This window comes from Tachypleus tridentatus, chromosome 1 (genome assembly GCF_004210375.1).
Source record: "Tachypleus tridentatus isolate NWPU-2018 chromosome 1, ASM421037v1, whole genome shotgun sequence".
In the NCBI taxonomy this organism is placed as follows: domain Eukaryota; kingdom Metazoa; phylum Arthropoda; class Merostomata; order Xiphosura; family Limulidae; genus Tachypleus; species Tachypleus tridentatus.
The window spans coordinates 12,183,372-12,199,048 of NC_134825.1; positions in this window are offsets into that span (position 1 = coordinate 12,183,372).

Here is a 15,677-nt window from a genome sequence, read left to right on the forward strand (position 1 = left end):
GTTTGTTTCTTGTTGGTCTAGGTATGTGCGGATATTTTTTCCACGATTTTTTGAGGAAATTTGTTGTTGTTGATAAAGTGTTGTTTTATTTTGTTGATTTCATTGTTAATTTTATCAGGTGAACATAGTTTTATGGCCTGTGTTTATTTGTTTTCCTAATGTGTTAAGTTTTTTGTTTTGTTTCACATGTTGAGTCCTAGGGAATGTATAATCCAGTGTGGGTAACTTTTCTGTGAATTTCTGCTTTGAATTGTGTATCAGTTCTAGTTATCTTGAGGTTAAGAAATGTTATTTGGTTAGTTTATTCCTGTTCACAGATGAACTTAAGGTTGGGATGTATCGAGTTAACGTAACTGAAAAAACTAAGTGTGTGTTCTGTAGATGTGAAACCAACAACTTTATCATCAACATACATGTACCAGTGTAGTGGTGGATGTAAGGCTGAATTGATCGCTTGTGGTTCAATCTGTGTCATAAAAATGTGCTAGAAACTGACCTGCTGCTTTCAACCAGACATTTATGGACTCATACAACGCAACGTCAATCAACTCAGTAGTAGGAACGACACGAAAAAGAAAGTCCGCCACAACAAGAAATTAGATAAATTAAGGTGCCAACAATAAAACAGACACCAACATGACGAACCACCAACAAACCTCGTATTTAACAGATCCGGCCAACAGTTAAGTAATGAAGAGATAAATCTACTGAACAAAGGACTCAACTTCGCAGTAATATCTAGAAATATTCCATCCATCGAAATGAAAGCCTGTCTGGAGGACCTAGCTAGAAGATTAATGATCCACTCTGGACAAACTGTAAACACCGGAAACAATCGCCAGAAGGAAGACAATTTCGACAGCAATTCCACCGACAATCAACAAGCTATCTTTCCAGGTCGAACTGTAAACATCTATTTCCCCGAAACACCTAAAAGCAATATCTTAAACAACTTTTTCAAAGACATTTCACGCAAAACTATCAACATAATTTCACAGAAAAGAAAACTAAAAAACAACCTCATACAAAAAGATATTAATTATATAAATAAGTTTAAACAAGACAACAGCATCAAAATTCTAAAAACAGATAAAGACAATGTTATAGTTATGATGAACACAAATAAATACATTCAAACAATGAACATCTTATCAGATACAAATTTAAACTACCAAATACAAATACAACAAAAACACACGATAACCAACTAAACAAAATAGTACTACAACTGAAAAAAACCAACACAGTCTCAGAAAACCTTTATTCTTACCTACGAAAGACGACTCACGCACACCAAAACTATACGAAACCCCTAAACCTCGCAAACCCCATTGTCCACTACGACTCATAATGTCAATCTATGAATCATTTAACTACAACCTCGATAAATATATAATGTGGACATTTTCTAAATATGTAACATCAGCCGGCTCCTTTTCCAAAGACTCTTTTAACTTTAAATATATTCTTAATCAACTAAATCATTAATGTCCAGTTTTGATGTAATCTCCCTTTTCACAAAAGTTTCAACAACTGAAGCCTGCAAGCTAGCTTTAGTACTTTATATTCAAGAACCCAACTCATTGATACACATCTCCTAGCAACCAATTAGCAACCCTTATATAATTCAGTAATACCAAAACTAGCCTTATTCTCAATAACCAGAACTACCTACAAATAAATGGCTTACGTATGGTCAGTCCCGTGTCACGAGTTCTAACCAACATTTTTATGACACAGATTATATCTCAAGCAATCAATTCAGCCTTACACCCACCACTATACTGGTACAGGTATGTTGATGATACAATTCCTGGATTCACATCAACAGAACACACACTTAGTTTTCTTCAATCATGTTAACTCGATACACCCCAACATTAAGTTCACCTGTGAACAGGAAAAAACTAACCAAATAGTATTTATTACCCTCAAGATTACAAGAACCGATACATAATTCAAAACAGAAATCCACAGAAAAATCACCCATACTGGATTATACATTCCCCAGGAATCAGCACATGAAACAAAACAAAAACTCAACATATTAAGAAACCAAATAAACACAGCCACAAAACTATGTTCACCTGATAAAATTAACAATGAAATCAACAAAATAAAACAACACTTCATCAACATAAACAAATTTCCTCCAAAAACCGTGGAAAAAATTATACACATACACCTAGACCAACAACAAACAAACAACAATAAATCCCAAGATACAACAAACTACAAAACCTTACACTGCTGCATACCATATGTTCCCGACATCAGCGAAAAAATAACCAACATTTGGAAAAAACATATAACAACACACAACATCCCAGTAAACACCAAATTTATTCAAAAACCAGGCACAAAATTAAAGTCCATACTATGTAAAAACTACACTGACACACACAACACCAACATAATTTATAAAATATAATGCAACAACTGCCACGACTTTTATATTGCAGAAACAAGCAGAACAATGGAAACTAGATCCATAGAACAAAAAAATACACCTTCACACGTTTATAAACACTGCAAATCAAATAAACACAACATAACCATAGAAAACACCCAAATACTAAGTTGGGAAACAAATATAAACAAACGCAAAATCAAAGAAGTCTTACTCATACAGCAACTAAAAACAAAATTAAACCAATATAAAGGAACACCTTTATACCTATACCAATGAACAACCTAATATCCAACTGCAACGTCACCTACAATCCGGAAGCCGTTTATGCTCTCGTTCCTAAGACATGTGTCTGGCAACGGTCACTTACAAACTCTCTCTTTAACCTGAAGATGACCTAGGAAGGTCGATACGTGGTAACACCCACACCAGCCGTTCTAAGATACAAACTAGTCTTATATTACTAATTATCACAGTTGTATCCTGAGCATTAAGTAATTGATTTTTGTTGTCAAAGTCTACACAGGTGGGTTTAGCTACTTTAAAACACCCTGTTATTACATTATAAGGCTCTGACACTTACTTTAAAATCGCCGGTATAACTATTTATTTAAGAACACCATAAGACAAAATAGGTGATTCTCATCTAACTCTATTATTTCAAGTTCAAAAACTCGCTCTCAGAAAATCACTCATTACGGCCTAACTACAACTTTCACTAACTCACTTCCTTACACTAACTTAGTAGCCTATACATATGTATTGCCTGACTGAAACCTAGATTGTTTCAACAACTTACAAAACGTTATGGGGTAACAACACTCACTTAAGGTAATAAGAAATATTCAGAAAGTTCGAGTAACATGACGTCAATTCACAAGAACTGAACTATGCAGCAAATGATTCGTAAATAGTTACATAAACAAACTTACAATCACTTATCACCTCTCAACATACTAAATTTTTTACTTGTACTTTGTAACGATCAAAATCATAACTCTATTACTCAGTTTAATGGAACACTTGTGTTTATATGTAACACACAGACACATATATATATATAACTAGTGTGTCAGACAAACTGTGTCTCATTGTGTGGTCGTACAAACGAGTTCTGAAATTTAACAAAGGGTCTTCCTCTGCAGTGATTTGTTGAAGACAAAATACAGACTTATCTGTTTGTCCGTGTTTTCAGCAGAAAGTCATACAAAAGGTTACTTATGATCTGTCCGTCACTATAAACTAGGTATTAGAGGTTTTACACGATCTGGTGAGTGTGGTGCTTGGCTTACAATCTGACTAGTGCAGTGGTTCTCAACCTTTCTCATCGTCTTACCCCCCTGAGACTCTCCAGGGTATTACTGTGACCCCTATAATATTTTTTGTAATGGTGAACTTTGTGTAAAAGTAGAATAAAATAAAACTATATAAAGTTCCTAATTTATTGAAAATGTTACAAATAAATGACCTTGAGAAATGCTACAAGTGCTAAACAAATGCAAAATCCATGGAATTACTGAACAACATACTAAACCTATTTATTCACTCAGTGTGAGGGTTAATATAATGAGAAAATATATTAAATACGATGGAAACTTTGATATTTAAATTTGATGTATTAATATTATATAGTTAAAAAAATTTAGGCAATTCCAAACGTTGTAATATATGAAAATTTTTTACTCAAAATTAGACAGGTGGCTGCACAACAAGCATCTCGACGTGGTTCAACTGCCGAACTTCAGAGTGTTTCTCATTGGTGGGCAGTTACAGGCACTTGCCACAAAAATTACAAACTGCTCCGTGATTTCCCCAATAATTACCAAACCTTCCGTGACACCTCCGAGAAACTTCAAACGACCCCCAGGTTAAGAACCACTGGACTAGTTGTTAGAACGATCGACGCGCATTCAGCAGATCAAGCGTTCGAATCCCTTTCCCAAATATGCTTGCGTTTTCGACTGTGGCGACGTTATAATGTGACAGGCTATCTTGTATTTTTGTTGGTTAAAGAGTTTGAAGTAAATAGCGGTGACTAGTTTCTTATTCTCTAGTCTTTACTTCTAAATTAGGACTTACTAGTGCAGGTACGCATAGAAGAGCTTTGTGTGAAATTTCGCAAAGAAATCTAATATCAGATTTTAATGGTGTGAGTCCATAACTTATCAATAACTCATAGAAGAATAGATATACCTTAGGAAGGCTATTCGTCTTCAATCACCTGTCCTCCGGTGATAGAACAACAGGTTTACAGATTTATAACGCGAAAATCCGGAATTCGTTTTCTCACAGCGGGCGTAACAAATAGACCAGGGTGACGTTGCTCTAAAAAATAATCAGACTCAGACCTCTAAGTTGAGAAAGATAATAACCAGATTAAGAGGATGTGAATTAAAGTTGTTAGGTACTTAAAGTATTTAGGGCTCAGGTCTGGAGGCGCAGAAATTTTCGGTGTTTCATTATGATGTTAATAATGCTTTTCTTTTCTAATTTTTCAAGACACTAACTGAAGATTTGGGGCACTGTCAAGTATAATTGGGACACGGTCCGTGTGTATTAGAATCTAGCAACTCCTCTGATGTAAAAAAAATATATTTAAAGTGTTTTCTTCATAAATATTAGGCCTATTGACCTATAAAGTCTCGTCGTAATTTGGCGTTCAAAACTTTAACGCATATGTACATTGGACTAAATACACGAAACGGACTACAAATATAAGTTGAACAACACGTATAACTTGGACATATGAAAAGTGCAAGTGTTTTCTAAGTTTGCTTTACGTGTATTTGAAGGAATGTTTCATTATTCAGGGGAACTGAAATGATTAGCCTGAGCGAATATCAATATACTGAACCAGTGTTGATGAAAAGGAGGACCTTAACCAGTGTTATAAATAGAATACAGTGAAGACTTCTGCAGCATCTTTATCCAACATCTGGATAAAGACATCCGGGATCCAGGTAGAAGGAGGTTAAAAAAGTCTGTCTGTGAAGTTGTATTTCATTATTTTAAAATGATTTATTTGGTATCTTTGATTTTTAGTCTTATTTATTGATCTGTGTCGAATGAGGACGTTCATCATATCTACGAGTCTCATAAATACATAATTCTTTTAGACTATTATGATATAAACTAAAAGATTACGTCAGAAACACCTGGGGCATATTTATGGTAATTACTCGTTTTGATATGCCAACCAGAAGAAGGCAACCATCTGATAACATCTGCCGCCATAAAGGCACTATTCGGCTCTTTGAACCGAAATATGATTAAATGTCACATTTATAGCCATTCCACAGCTAAATGTGTATCATTTGGACGACACCACGTCTTGAACCTATAAACCCTGCGAACTGCAGCCAGACATGTCAATCACAAGGCCTCACTGTTTAGTAAATTTTATGCTAGAATTTGTAATTCGTATTCATAGTATAACTTTCACAACAATCCACTGACTGTCCTAAATTAGAATTTCTAAACAGAGGGAAAACAGACCTAACGTTCACCATCCATATTATGGGACTGCTGTTACTGTTATAACACCTCCACAGCTTAAAATGCGATGAATATTTTGTAATTCTGCATAGATTCATACGTCATTGAGGCCTAGCGCGTAAGGAGTGCGACTCGTAATCCGAGGGTCGCGGGTTCGCGCCCGCGTCGCGCTAAACAAGATCGCCCTCCCAGCCGTGTGGGTGTATAATGTACGGTCAATCCCACTATTCGTTGGTAAAAGAGTAGCCCAAGAGTTGGCGGTGGGTGGTGATGACTAGCTGCCTTCCCTCTAGTCTTACACTGCTAAATTAGGGACGGCTAGCACAGATAGCCCTCGTGTAGCTTTGTGCGAAATTCCCAAACAAACAAACAAACATACGTCATTGGAACTTAAAAACTCGTTTTTTTTTCCACAACAAACCAACCCGCACCCTTCTTGTTAGCCTGTAGATTTTTTAACACAATAATAGTTTCACTATTTCTTCCTGGTAGGTTTTTGTTTGTACAGACTCTAAGGTATATACAACTAAACAGAAACTATTAATATATTTACTTGCTATAACTGTAAAAAGATATTGAAATTTCTGGCTGTTTGTAGTAACTGGATGATACAAGTTTTTTAAAATTTTAATAATAGTTACTAATGTTATTTAAACAAATATTTTCCCTCTTTTATGTCTTTGTAATACAAATACGTCATATCCTTCACGTCTCGTCATCACACGTTTTGTAAAAGGGTGAAAGCTTCCTTCTAATTGAGTCTCATCTTCATGGATTCCTCACTATGAACTTTCAGTACACTCTTTACAGTGCGTAGTTCATCGAAATTCCTTATAAAATAACCATCTTAAAATAACTTATAATGTAAATTAGATTTAATTTAATTAGATAAAATGTAAATTCTTAGAAACAGTTTGACAAAAGAGGCATGTTTACTGAAACAGTTTGACAATAGGCATGTTTACTAAACAGTTTGACGAAAAACAAGTTTACTGAAACGGTTTGACAAGAGGCATGTTTACTGAAACGGTTTGACAAGAGGCATGTTTACTGAAACAGTTTGACAAAAGAGGCATGTTTACTGAAACGGTTTGACAAGAGGCATGTTTACTGAAACGGTTTGACAAGAGGCATGTTTACTGAAACGGTTTGACAAGAGGCATGTTTACTGAAACGGTTTGACAAGAGGCATGTTTACTGAAACGGTTTGACAAGAGGCATGTTTACTGAAACGGCTTGACAAGAGGCATGTTTACTGAAACGGTTTGACAAGAGGCATGTTTACTGAAACGGTTTGACAAGAGGCATGTTTACTGAAACAGTTTGACAAGAGGCATGTTTACTGAAACAGTTTGACAAGAGGCATGTTTACTGAAACAGTTTGACAAGAGGCATGTTTACTGAAACGGTTTGACAAGAGGCATGTTTACTAAAAATTCTAGTTTTCAGCGAGAATGCTCTTGTACTTTTCAAATGTACGTTGGGGTCACAAAAAAAAAATTGCCGTACTAGGTTTGTATGTAAATTTTACCTTCGAAAAAATACGAGCGGTTTGAAATAAGTTTTCCTTCTATCTGAATCCGAGAAAAAGGGGGCCCGGCATGGACAAGCGTGTTAAGGCGTACGACTCGTCATCCGAGGGTCGCGGGTACGCATCCCCGTCGCGTCAAACATGCTGTCAGCCGTGGGGACGTTATACAGTGACGATCAATCCGACTATTCGTTGGTAAAAGAGTAGCCCAAGAGTTGACGATGGGTGGTGATGACTAGCTGTCTTCCCTCTAGTCTTACGCTACTAAATTAGGGACGGCTAGCACAGATAGCCCTCGAGTAGTTTTGTACGAAATTCAAAAACAACAACAACCGAGATAAAGGTTTTCCAAATACTACCATTTTCCATTACTTTTAACAGGTTATATAAGAAACTTAACTTCAAAATCCATTTTGTACTTGTGAATGAGTAACAAGAATTAGTTCCAAATCCACTAATCTATCAGATGAGAGCAGTCGTTGATGAGTGCTCTTGAGTAGCTGTACTTTATTTATTTTATGAGTTCAAAACCAAGCTAAGCTCGGATATTCTAAGACAAACAGCCACCTTTGAAATACTTTTGTAAACGCGCGAACCCATTTCAGTAATCTGTAGTAAAAAAGGTTACGTTTGCAAATGGAAACTTCAAACAGGCTATTATCTGATAACCAGCATCTATAAAGTATCCTCTCTTAGTAGTAACAAAATAGCCTTTATTATCTGATAACCAGCATCTATAAAGTATCCTCTCTTAGTAGTAACAAAATAGCCTTTATTAACTGATAACCAGCATCTATAAAGTATCCTCTCTTAGTAGTAACAAAATAGCCTTTATTAACTGATAACCAGCATCTATAAAGTATCCTCTCTTAGTAGTAACTAAATAGCCTTTATTAACTGATAACCAGCATCTATAAAGTATCCTCTCTTAGTAGTAATAAAATAGCCTTTATTACCTGATAACCAGCATCTATAAAGTATCCTCTGTTAGTAGTAACAAAATAGCCTTTATTATCTGATAACCAGCATCTATAAAGTATCCTCTCTTAGTAGTAACAAAATAGCCTTTATTAACTGATAACCAGCATCTATAAAGTATCCTCTCTTAGTAGTAACTAAATAGCCTTTATTAACTGATAACCAGCATCTATAAAATATCCTCTCTTAGTAGTAACAAAATAGCTTTTATTATCTAATAACCAGCATCTATAAAGTATCCTCTGTTAGTAGTAACAAAATAGCCTTTATTAACTGATAACCAGCATCTATAAAGTATCCTCTCTTAGTAGTAACAAAATAGCCTTTATTAACTGATAACCAGCATCTATAAAGTATCCTCTCTTAGTAGTAACAAAATAGCCTTTATTAACTGATAACCAGCATCTATAAAGTATCCTCTCTTAGTAGTAACAAAATAGCCTTTATTAACTGATAACCAGCATCTATAAAGTATCCTCTCTTAGTAGTAACAAAATAGCCTTTATTAACTGATAACCAGCATCTATAAAGTATCCTCTCTTAGTAGTAACAAAATAGCCTTTATTAACTGATAACCAGCATCTATAAAGTATCCTCTCTTAGTAGTAACAAAATAGCCTTTATTAACTGATAACCAGCATCTATAAAGTATCCTCTCTTAGTAGTAACAAAATAGCCTTTATTAACTGATAACCAGCATCTATAAAGTATCCTCTCTTAGTAGTAACAAAATAGCCTTTATTAACTGATAACCAGCATCTATAAAGTATCCTCTCTTAGTAGTAACAAAATAGCCTTTATTAACTGATAACCAGCATCTATAAAGTATCCTCTCTTAGTAGTAACAAAATAGCCTTTATTAACTGATAACCAGCATCTATAAAGTATCCTCTCTTAGTAGTAACAAAATAGCCTTTATTAACTGATAACCAGCATCTATAAAGTATCCTCTCTTAGTAGTAACAAAATAGCCTTTATTAACTGATAACCAGCATCTATAAAGTATCCTCTCTTAGTAGTAACAAAATAGCCTTTATTAACTGATAACCAGCATCTATAAAGTATCCTCTCTTAGTAGTAACAAAATAGCCTTTATTAACTGATAACCAGCATCTATAAAGTATCCTCTCTTAGTAGTAACAAAATAGCCTTTATTAACTGATAACCAGCATCTATAAAGTATCCTCTCTTAGTAGTAACAAAATAGCCAGCATTTATTAACTGATAACCAGCATCTATAAAGTATCCTCTCTTAGTAGTAACAAAATAGCCTTTATTAACTGATAACCAGCATCTATAAAGTATCCTCTCTTAGTAGTAACAAAATAGCCTTTATTAACTGATAACCAGCATCTATAAAGTATCCTCTCTTAGTAGTAACAAAATAGCCTTTATTAACTGATAACCAGCATCTATAAAGTATCCTCTCTTAGTAGTAACAAAATAGCCTTTATTAACTGATAACCAGCATCTATAAAGTATCCTCTCTTAGTAGTAACAAAATAGCCTTTATTAACTGATAACCAGCATCTATAAAGTATCCTCTCTTAGTAGTAACAAAATAGCCTTTATTAACTGATAACCAGCATCTATAAAGTATCCTCTCTTAGTAGTAACAAAATAGCCTTTATTAACTGATAACCAGCATCTATAAAGTATCTATAAAGTATCTCTTAGTAGTAACAAAATAGCCTTTATTAACTGATAACCAGCATCTATAAAGTATCCTCTCTTAGTAGTAACAAAATAGCCTTTATTAACTGATAACCAGCATCTATAAAGTATCCTCTCTTAGTAGTAACAAAATAGCCTTTATTAACTGATAACCAGCATCTATAAAGTATCCTCTCTTAGTAGTAACAAAATAGCCTTTATTAACTGATAACCAGCATCTATAAAGTATCCTCTCTTAGTAGTAACAAAATAGCCTTTATTAAAATAACCAGCTCTTAGTAGTAACAAAATAGCCTTTATTAACTGATAACCAGCATCTATAAAGTATCCTCTCTTAGTAGTAACAAAATAGCCTTTATTAACTGATAACCAGCATCTATAAAGTATCCTCTCTTAGTAGTAACAAAATAGCCTTTATTAACTGATAACCAGCATCTATAAAGTATCCTCTCTTAGTAGTAACAAAATAGCCTTTATTAACTGATAACCAGCATCTATAAAGTATCCTCTCTTAGTAGTAACAAAATAGCCTTTATTAACTGATAACCAGCATCTATAAAGTATCCTCTCTTAGTAGTAACAAAATAGCCTTTATTAACTGATAACCAGCATCTATAAAGTATCCTCCTCTTAGTAGTAACAAAATAGCCTTTATTAACTGATAACCAGCATCTATAAAGTATCCTCTCTTAGTAGTAACAAAATAGCCTTTATTAACTGATAACCAGCATCTATAAAGTATCCTCTCTTAGTAGTAACAAAATAGCCTTTATTAACTGATAACCAGCATCTATAAAGTATCCTCTCTTAGTAGTAACAAAATAGCCTTTATTAACTGATAACCAGCATCTATAAAGTATCTCTTAGTAGTAACAAAATAGCCTTACTGATAACCAGCATCTATAAAGTACAAAATAGCCTTTATTAACTGATAACCAGCATCTATAAAGTATCCTCTCTTAGTAGTAACAAAATAGCCTTTATTAACTGATAACCAGCATCTATAAAGTATCCTCTCTTAGTAGTAACAAAATAGCCTTTATTAACTGATAACCAGCATCTATAAAGTATCCTCTCTTAGTAGTAACAAAATAGCCTTTATTAACTGATAACCAGCATCTATAAAGTATCCTCTCTTAGTAGTAACAAAATAGCCTTTATTAACTGATAACCAGCATCTATAAAGTATCCTCTCTTAGTAGTAACAAAATAGCCTTTATTAACTGATAACCAGCATCTATAAAGTATCCTCTCTTAGTAGTAACAAAATAGCCTTTATTAACTGATAACCAGCATCTATAAAGTAAAGTATAGCCTCTATTAACTGATAGTAATCCTCTCTTAGTAAAATAGCCTTTATTAACTGATAACCAGCATCTATAAAGTATCCTCTCTTAGTAGTAACAAAATAGCCTTTATTAACTGATAACCAGCATCTATAAAGTATCCTCTCTTAGTAGTAACAAAATAGCCTTTATTAACTGATAACCAGCATCTATAAAGTATCCTCTCTTAGTAGTAACAAAATAGCCTTTATTAACTGATAGTACCTTAGTAGCATCTTTATTAACTGATAACCAGCATCTATAAAGTATCCTCTCTTAGTAGTAACAAAATAGCCTTTATTAACTGATAACCAGCATCTATAAAGTATCCTCTCTTAGTAGTAACAAAATAGCCTTTATTAACTGATAACCAGCATCTATAAAGTACTTAGTAGTAACAGCATCTATATAAAGTATCCTCTCTTAGTAGTAACAAAATAGCCTTTATTAACTGATAACCAGCATCTATAAAGTATCCTCTCTTAGTAGTAACAAAATAGCCTTTATTAACTGATAACCAGCATCTATAAAGTATCCTCTCTTAGTAGTAACAAAATAGCCTTTATTAACTGATAACCAGCATCTATAAAGTATCCTCTCTTAGTAGTTAGTAGTAACAAAATAGCCTTTATTAACTGATAACCAGCATCTATAAAGTATCCTCTCTTAGTAGTAACAAAATAGCCTTTATTAACTGATAACCAGCATCTATAAAGTATCCTCTCTTAGTAGTAACAAAATAGCCTTTATTAACTGATAACCAGCATCTATAAAGTATCCTTTAGTAGTAACAAAATAGCCTTTATTAACTGATAACCAGCATCTATAAAGTATCCTCTCTTAGTAGTAACAAAATAGCCTTTATTAACTGATAACCAGCATCTATAAAGTATCCTCTCTTAGTAGTAACAAAATAGCCTTTATTAACTGATAACCAGCATCTATAAAGTATCCCTCTTAGTAGTAACAAAATAGCCTTTATTACTGTAACCAGCATCTATAAAGTACAAAATAGCCTTTATTAACTGATAACCAGCATCTATAAAGTATCCTCTCTTAGTAGTAACAAAATAGCCTTTATTAACTGATAACCAGCATCTATAAAGTATCCTCTCTTAGTAGTAACAAAATAGCCTTTATTAACTGATAACCAGCATCTATAAAGTATCCTCTCTTAGTAGTAACAAAATAGCCTTTATTAACTGATAACCAGCATCTATAAAGTATCCTCTCTTAGTAGTAACAAAATAGCCTTTATTAACTGATAACCAGCATCTATAAAGTATCCTCTCTTAGTAGTAACAAAATAGCCTTTATTAACTGATAACCAGCATCTATAAAGTATCCTCTCTTAGTAGTAACAAAATAGCCTTTATTAACTGATAACCAGCATCTATAAAGTATCCTCTCTTAGTAGTAACAAAATAGCCTTTATTAACTGATAACCAGCATCTATAAAGTATCCTCTCTTAGTAGTAACAAAATAGCCTTTATTAACTGATAACCAGCATCTATAAAGTATCCTCTCTTAGTAGTAACAAAATAGCCTTTATTAACTGATAACCAGCATCTATAAAGTATCCTCTCTTAGTAGTAACAAAATAGCCTTTATTAACTGATAACCAGCATCTATAAAGTATCCTCTCTTAGTAGTAACAAAATAGCCTTTATTAACTGATAACCAGCATCTATAAAGTATCCTCTCTTAGTAGTAACAAAATAGCCTTTATTAACTGATAACCAGCATCTATAAAGTATCCTCTCTTAGTAGTAACAAAATAGCCTTTATTAACTGATAACCAGCATCTATAAAGTATCCTCTCTTAGTAGTAACAAAATAGCCTTTATTAACTGATAACCAGCATCTATAAAGCCTTAGTAGTAACAAAATAGCCTTTATTAACTGATAACCAGCATCTATAAAGTATCCTCTCTTAGTAGTAACAAAATAGCCTTTATTAACTGATAACCAGCATCTATAAAGTATCCTCTCTTAGTAGTAACAAAATAGCCTTTATTAACTGATAACCAGCATCTATAAAGTATCCTCTCTTAGTAGTAACAAAATAGCCTTTATTAACTGATAACCAGCATCTATAAAGTATCCTCTCTTAGTAGTAACAAAATAGCCTTTATTAACTGATAACCAGCATCTATAAAGTATCCTCTCTTAGTAGTAACAAAATAGCCTTTATTAACTGATAACCAGCATCTATAAAGTATCCTCTCTTAGTAGTAACAAAATAGCCTTTATTAACTGATAACCAGCATCTATAAAGTATCCTCTCTTTAGTAACAAAATAGCCTTTATTAACTGATAACCAGCATCTATAAAGTATCCTCTCTTAGTAGTAACAAAATAGCCTTTATTAACTGATAACCAGCATCTATAAAGTATCCTCTCTTAGTAGTAACAAAATAGCCTTTATTAACTGATAACCAGCATCTATAAAGTATCCTCTCTTAGTAGTAACAAAATAGCCTTTATTAACTGATAACCAGCATCTATAAAGTATCCTCTCTTAGTAGTAACAAAATAGCCTTTATTAACTGATAACCAGCATCTATAAAGTATCCTCTCTTAGTAGTAACAAAATAGCCTTTATTAACTGATAACCAGCATCTATAAAGTATCCCTCTTAGTAGTAACAAAATAGCCTTTATTAACTGATAACCAGCATCTATAAAGTATCCCTCTTAGTAGTAACAAAATAGCCTTTATTAACTGATAACCAGCATCTATAAAGTATCCTCTCTTAGTAGTAACAAAATAGCCTTTATTAACTGATAACCAGCATCTATAAAGTATCCTCTCTTAGTAGTAACAAAATAGCCTTTATTAACTGATAACCAGCATCTATAAAGTATCCTCTCTTAGTAGTAACAAAATAGCCTTTATTAACTGATAACCAGCATCTATAAAGTATCCTCTCTTAGTAGTAACAAAATAGCCTTTATTAACTGATAACCAGCATCTATAAAGTATCCTGATAACCAGCTCTTAGTAGTAACAAAATAGCCTTTATTAACTGATAACCAGCATCTATAAAGTATCCTCTCTTAGTAGTAACAAAATAGCCTTTATTAACTGATAACCAGCATCTATAAAGTATCCTCTCTTAGTAGTAACAAAATAGCCTTTATTAACTGATAACCAGCATCTATAAAGTATCCTCTCTTAGTAGTAACAAAATAGCCTTTATTAACTGATAACCAGCATCTATAAAGTATCCTCTCTTAGTAGTAACAAAATAGCCTTTATTAACTGATAACCAGCATCTATAAAGTATCCTCTCTTAGTAGTAACAAAATAGCCTTTATTAACTGATAACCAGCATCTATAAAGTATCCTCTCTTAGTAGTAACAAAATAGCCTTTATTAACTGATAACCAGCATCTATAAAGTATCCTCTCTTAGTAGTAACAAAATAGCCTTTATTAACTGATAACCAGCATCTATAAAGTATCCTCTCTTAGTAGTAACAAAATAGCCTTTATTAACTGATAACCAGCATCTATAAAGTATCCTCTCTTAGTAGTAACAAAATAGCCTTTATTAACTGATAACCAGCATCTATAAAGTATCCTCTCTTAGTAGTAACAAAATAGCCTTTATTAACTGATAACCAGCATCTATAAAGTATCCTCTCTTAGTAGTAACAAAATAGCCTTTATTAACTGATAACCAGCATCTATAAAGTATCCTCTCTTAGTAGTAACAAAATAGCCTTTATTAACTGATAACCAGCATCTATAAAGTATCCTCTCTTAGTAGTAACAAAATAGCCTTTATTAACTGATAACCAGCATCTATAAAGTATAACCAGCATCTCTCTCTTAGTAGTAACAAAATAGCCTTTATTAACTGATAACCAGCATCTATAAAGTATCCTGATCTCTTAGTAGTAACAAAATAGCCTTTATTAACTGATAACCAGCATCTATAAAGTATCCTCTCTTAGTAGTAACAAAATAGCCTTTATTAACTGATAACCAGCATCTATAAAGTATCCTCTCTTAGTAGTAACAAAATAGCCTTTATTAACTGATAACCAGCATCTATAAAGTATCCTCTCTTAGTAGTAACAAAATAGCCTTTATTAACTGATAACCAGCATCTATAAAGTATCCTCTCTTAGTAGTAACAAAATAGCCTTTATTAACTGATAACCAGCATCTATAAAGTATCCTCTCTTAGTAGTAACAAAATAGCCTTTATTAACTGATAACCAGCATCTATAAAGTATCCTCTCTTAGTAGTAAC